At 47.1% G+C, this 5,865-nt stretch overlaps 1 long non-coding RNA gene across 2 annotated transcripts; it reads left to right on the plus strand.

Moving 5' to 3' along the window:
• The first annotated feature begins 1,268 nt into the window (after positions 1-1,268).
• LOC105822029 lies at positions 1,269-5,609 on the plus strand. 2 transcript variants are annotated; one of them, XR_001138083.1, is made up of 4 exons: positions 1,269-2,279; positions 4,503-4,622; positions 4,740-4,907; positions 5,027-5,609. It is a non-coding gene; the product is annotated as an uncharacterized LOC105822029 (long non-coding RNA). The 2 variants fall into 2 exon arrangements; XR_001138082.1 differs by having other exon boundaries at positions 1,270-4,622.
• The last annotated feature ends 256 nt before the right edge of the window (positions 5,610-5,865 follow it).

Consider the following 5,865-nt stretch of genomic DNA (forward strand, 5'->3'; position numbering starts at 1 on the left):
TGCTCTGGAAGAAACACACAGCCTCCCCGGGGCAGGAGCTTCTCAGACACAGTGAGCACCTACCGTGGGGCCCCTTCCACGTGCACCACGGGTGTGAGTTTATTCATCCTCACCACACAGTCCTGTGAGAAGATATAGACATCCTCTGCTGCACAAGTGGGGAAAGCAAGGCACAGGGCGGTTAAGGAACTTGTCCAGGGTCACACAGCTAGTGAGTGGCAGAGTCAGGACTCAACCCAGGCATACGGGTGCCAGGGTCCCTGCGGACTCAGCTGCTGTATGATGGATTGGCGAGTGTGAATCCTGTGGACAGATGAACCCGCTGAGCTTAACTGCAAATTATGGCAGTCAGTGCAAAGAGGAACCTCATCCAAGTCCGTGATGCCCGCCAGCTCCAGCTCGGCAGTAAACGGTGAAGGCCGGAGCGGGGGCCGGGCTCGGCAGTTCTCGGAAGGTCGGTGTTGCTACAGGACAGTTCACCGGACAGCCGGCTCCTCCGTGCCCCCAGCGAAGGCCCGATAAAAATGCCTTTGGATCAGAGTTGGTGACAAAAGACAGTTTAACAAACAACTCAAAGACATGCGGGAAGGAATTGAGTGGCGTTAACGTTTCAGTAATCAGAGTGCAGGCGCCTGGGTTTGCGAACACTTCACCACCCCCGAACACCCTGTTCTACGTGGGGGAGGAAAACGCACACTTTTCCCTGGCCCCTGAGAGCGACTGGAGCTCAGTAAGGTATTTGGCTGCCGGTGCCAAGCAGGTGAACCTGTCCAGCGACCTGCAGGGGTGTCCTCCTGCCTGCAGGGGCCAGGGGTCGCGAGTGGTTTTGTCCAAGCTAAAGTTTTAAATTTTATTGTGCTCCTGTTGGGTAAGGAATACTCGGTCATTAAAGAAACAGAAGACTGTACAGCTTCAATTAAAATTGTCTTCCAGATTTGATTTAGTCCTGGAACTTCTCATGAAGAAAAGTCGATGCCCACAGCAGCGGGACTCCTCCAGCCTTGGCAAACCGGGGGCTGCTCAGGGCTGGGGGTACACGGCAGGGCGCAGCTCGCCATCTCGGCTGGGGACCGGGGCCCGCGCAGGCCCGGCCACTGCTCCCTCACCTCTCACTCTGTGTGTCACCAGCCCCCAAATGCACCTTCGCTGCAGCTGTTGGCCTTCGATTCCATTCCGTGGTCATTTGAAACGAGAGGGAAAGTCCGCCGCGGGCACCCACGTCCCCACGCTCCCCGCACCGTCCGGGTCTCCACCCGCTCAACGCTCCCACGGCCGAAGCCCGCCCTTCGCCATTTCCTGGAGATCTCGTCTGTTCGTGATAAGTCACCTCGACTTCTGTGCTTCTGAAAATAAGTTTAATTAGCCTTGATCTTAAAAGGTTATTTTCACAGGACACAGAATTCTAGGTTGATGTTTTCTTTTTCCCTTCAGCACTTCGGAGACGCCCGTCCACCGTGTCCCGGCGCTGCTGTTCCTGACTGGAGGCCGCGGTGACCCTTGGCTTAGTTCTGCAACGTGTAATGGGTCTTCTTGGTTTTTTTTTGGCCGCTTTTATGGTATCATTAGTTTTTAACGAAATCCTTGGTTTTCCCGTATCACTAGTTTTTAGAAATTTGCTTATGATGTGCTTTAATATGGTTTTATTTTCATTTATATTGTTTGAGTATTTTGAGTTTCTTGGACTTGAGAGTTTCTGGTTTTGATCAATTTGGAAAACTTTTGATCATTATTCTTCAAAACATTTTCTGCCACCTTTCTGGGACTCCAATTTGGTGTTCGGTTTATAGGTATTTATATTAGCCTGTTATTGTACCTTAGGTCATTGAGGTTCTGCTCATTTTTTAAATACTTTTTCTAACTATGCTTCATTTCAGATAGATTCTGTTACATGTCTTCAAACTGAGTGGTCTTTGTTTCTGCAGCATTTGGTCTGCTGTGAAGGCCATCAGTGACTGTTCCATTCAGATAATACGTATAACGTGACTCTGGAAGTTATATTTGGTTCTTCATGTATTTTATTTTTTCCGAGTATTACGTTCAAAATGTTCCTTTCAGTCATTAAGTATATTTATGATAGTTGCTTTAAAGTACTCATCTATTAATTCCATCATCTCTTCCATTTCCAGGTGTGTGTGTTGACCAGCTTTTCTCCCAAGTCCCATTTTCTCCCTGCTTCTTCACGTCTATTAACTTGTGCTTGGACGCTGACCATCGCGGTGTTATGCTGTTGAACACCTGGATTTTATTATCCTCCTTTACAGACTGTTGTACTTTGCTTGGTAGGAATTTGGGTAACTTGCTTATCGACTCCATCCTTTTGAGGCTTGGTTTAAGGTTTACTGGGGCAGGTCTAGAGTAGCTTTTGTTCTAGGACTAGTTGAGCTCCTCGCCTAAGGGATGACCCCTTTAGGGTCTTTAGCAAATGTCTTGAGTTTTTCAATGAGGTCTCTTTGCTCCAGCTTGACGGAATCAGGTGTGTGCTCTGGGAGGTTCTCAGTGCACGGCTCCCTGGTCTCCTATGCGTACATAGTTGGCATTCGACAGCAGACCCAAGGATGTGCTTACGAGATTTCTGGAATTTTTCTCTCTACATCGTTCCCTAGCCTGTTCTCTGCGGACTCCAGGCACCCCAGCCTCCGCAGTTCCCACCTCTGTCTTCCCAGCTCAGTAAGGCCGATGCTCTGCCTGGGCCCCTTCTCCCCGGGGTGCAATCCGAAAACTAGAAAGCCCAAATGATCTCAATCTTCTCCTCATTCTCACCCTGTCACGGCGACGGTCCTATCGTCCCCTGTCTGAGAACAGCCCCTTCGTGTGTGTCCTTCAGCGTCTTAGTCTTTTATCCTGGGGGACGAGTCTGGTACCAGTTGCTTCGACATGGCTAGAAGTCATCAGAAAAGTCAACTTTTCTGATTTTCTCATTTTTCCAACAAAATTATATTCGTTTTTAGTCAAAGAAGCACAACAGTGATGTGGATCCGTATACATAAAGAAAAATCTGCGGCTCTCGTTTTCCTAAATCCATCAGAAACAAACCCTTTGTACTTTCAGCCAGGTTCTCACAGTAAAGAAAGGGACTTGTTCCTCACGTCCCTGACCAGGCCCTCGTGTCAGAGTCTGGGCGCTGCGTCACCCGAGGCCACTCCCTGCACATAACCTTTCCTCCATGGCATTTTCACGGAACCCACATATATTCTGGGGTTTCATGTGGCCTCGTCCCTATAATTTAAAGTTATATTTTAAAAACAAATCACCCCTAGAACTTGAAAACATACATATAAAATCACTATATCCTATTTCCAAAGATTCATACAATGGCAGCCATAAAAATATCTGAAACTCTCTTTTATTTGTAGAATTCTCAAACTTTAGTGATATTGTCTCTTTTAATTATAATTTCTTCTTTGAGTTCCGCACCATCCGGCCTGCCGGCCATGGTACCTGATGGGCTTCTGGTTCCGCCTCACAGGTAAACTCAGCTTCTCTGCAAAGGGTGGAGGATCCAGAAGTTTCCAAATGTTCCTAAACCTTCACAAAGAAAAATACTCCGAGAAACCTAGAATTATAGTTTTTCTCTTATTCTGGCTGCTTTCCTTGTATAAAATACTCACTGAGAATCTTTCATTACTAAAAATCTCCACCTCATCTCAGACAGATAGAAAGTATATTTAGAGGCACAGTTGGGTATGTCGGAAAGATTATCTTTCCATAGAGAGACAGCAGAGTAGGGGGAATTTAGGCCACACACAAACATGGGTTCCAGTATTCACTTGCAATATAATGTCAGGGAAGTTATTTAATTAATCCAAATCTTTGATCTTGGAATTTCTCATCCATAAAGTCCAAATGATAATATCTAGGGCTAAAATTATCTTTAGACACCGAATGAGAGTAAGTATAGAGCCCAGCAAACAGTAGGCACTCAGTAAGTATCAACTTCCTTTTTGGGACAAGAAACTTAATCTTTTGGAGCCTTTCCTCATTTGCAAAATAAAAATTATTATAACGTCTTTATAGGTTACTGCTGCGGTTTGAATGTTTGTGCCTCTGGAACTGACGTTGAAACCTGACCCCACACTGAGAGTCAGCAGCATCGTGAGGGGGCGGGTCATGAGGGTGTCGCCTTGTAAACGGGTTAATCCACTCATGGGCTCATGGATTCCTGGGCTGGCTCATTACCAGATGGGTTATCACAGCCTGGGTCAGTTATCACAGAGTGGGTCAGTTATCACAGAGTGGGTCAGTTATCACGGAGTGGGTCAGTTAACACAGTGGTGGGTCAGTTATCACGGAGCGGGTCAGTTATAGAAGCCAGTTTGACTTTCTCGTGACCCTGGCCATGGGACTCCCTGCACCACCCCAGGGCTCTGCAGAGTCCCGACCAGCAAGAAGTCTCTCCCCAGATACAGACCCTCAGCCTTGGACTTCTCCTCCTCCACAACTTTCAGAAATAAATTTCTTTTCTTTATAAATTATATAGTCTTGGGTATTTGGTTATATTACAGCAACAGAAGAAACGGACTATGGCAGCTACTGTGAAAATTAAGGCTGTTTCCTCGTAGGTGTGTTACAGTCTAGCATACAGTAGACACAAGCAAACAGCATGTTTGGCAAGAATTCTCGAGGTAATCAAACAAAACTTCAGCTTCAGTCTCCTGCTGTCCCTCTAAACACTATTCAGCAGGACTGTCGTACCTGCTCCTGACGAAAACTCAGGCTCATGAATTCTCTGTCCCTCTTAGGTAACAGAAGGCCCTACAGTGGCTTTAAATCACAACCCTGTCTCAGTTTCGAAATGTGAACATCCAGTCTAGGGTAGTCTCAAACTCTGAACCTGATTCAAAGTCCGATGTCCTCTCCTCCCCGAGACCATCTGGAGCCCCGAAGCCGGCAGAGTGAGCTGCATGGATGTACGTGTGCATATAGTTTTTCTCTTTGTAAAAGTCTTGAAAATATTACTTTGCTGAGAATTGAACTTAGAAAATCGAAATATGAAAAAGGTTAATTGCATCTATGGCTGTTTTCGCAGGTTTTGAATGGATTTTAACACATTTGTCCTGAAAATGACTCAGAAAAATTCCCAAAGAGTTGCTCCAGGGCCATTTGAGAAACACGTGGATTTGGGGCTGGTTCCCAGGCAGAGCCCTGCTCCGTGCAGACCCGACGGGGAGAGGAGGTCCTGACCCAGCAGCACCAGGGGCGCCTCCGGGACCTCGTCCCTGCCAAGGAAATGGTGACTTGGACTCACGGCAAACGGCGATTAGAGGAGGGAGGTGGAGTCCAGGCCGAGATGAGCCTCATGTCACGGAGAGGACACCGAGGTCACTTCCCTGAGGCCACCGGGAGGAACAGTGGAGTGAGGGGCAGACGTCTGTCTTCAGCTGACACAGGACGCACGTCCCTCAAGTGGTCTTCAAAATCTGCCCCCTTCTAAGTGGATAAAAACCAAGTGAGGTTCACAAGAGGTGATTTGGTGCAGGGTTTTATACTTTCCAGGAATAGTTTTTAACATGTTCATATTCGCAAGGCCTCTTCCCGGGAACACAAAGGTGTGTTAGGTGTCGTCTCTGCTTTTAGGGAGCTAAGGATCTTTTTTTTTTTTTTTTTTTTTTGAAACAAAGTCTCACTGTGTTGCCTGGGCTAGTGTGCTGTGGTGACATCCTAGCTCACAGCAACCTCACACTCCTGGGCTCAAGCGATCCTTCTGCCTCAGCCTCCCGAGTAGCTGCGACTATAGGCATGCGCCACCATGCCCGGCTAATTTTTTCTATATATTTTTAGTTGTCCGATTAATTTCTTTCTATTTTTAGTAGAGACAGGGTCTCGCTCTTGCTCAGGCTGGTTTCGAACTCCTGAGCTCAAACAATC

This window comes from Propithecus coquereli, unplaced genomic scaffold, assembly GCF_000956105.1.
Source record: "Propithecus coquereli isolate 6110/MARCELLA unplaced genomic scaffold, Pcoq_1.0 Scaffold591, whole genome shotgun sequence".
In the NCBI taxonomy this organism is placed as follows: domain Eukaryota; kingdom Metazoa; phylum Chordata; class Mammalia; order Primates; family Indriidae; genus Propithecus; species Propithecus coquereli.